Below are 444 nucleotides of genomic sequence, written 5' to 3'. Positions count from 1 at the left end.
GCTTTTAAAGAAGTGTTATTAGTGACTTCTTCAACTTTTGATACTTTATCTTCTTGCAAAATCATGCGTGAAATTTTTGGCCCTCACATAATAGCACTTTGGAAACTGCCTATATACTGTGGCAAAGTACGTAGGCACTGTGGCAAACATCTTTCGAAAGTGATTTCCATTCTGTTTACAAACACACAGGGAATTGACTAGAATTTTGCCCTGACCTTATTTTTACTAATAAGTTAAGCAACCATACATAATTTACTCTAACCCTAAAGTCTGTCTTACTCCAATAATAATCTAAATTTCATTGATATAAACTATATTTTTTTTTACTGGAAAAATTACTTTATGAAGCATTAAGAAGCACTGACTATAATTAAACTGTGGTCCAGAGTTAGATACAATTTAATAATAATTCAGTTCTAAAATAAAAGTTATTGTAGGTGAGAC

The sequence above is a fragment of the Elephantulus edwardii genome, unplaced genomic scaffold (assembly GCF_000299155.1).
Source record: "Elephantulus edwardii isolate Elephantulus edwardi_28Jun2011 unplaced genomic scaffold, EleEdw1.0 scaffold00050, whole genome shotgun sequence".
In the NCBI taxonomy this organism is placed as follows: Eukaryota; Metazoa; Chordata; class Mammalia; order Macroscelidea; family Macroscelididae; genus Elephantulus; species Elephantulus edwardii.
Note: the sequence above shows the minus strand (reverse complement) of the source record.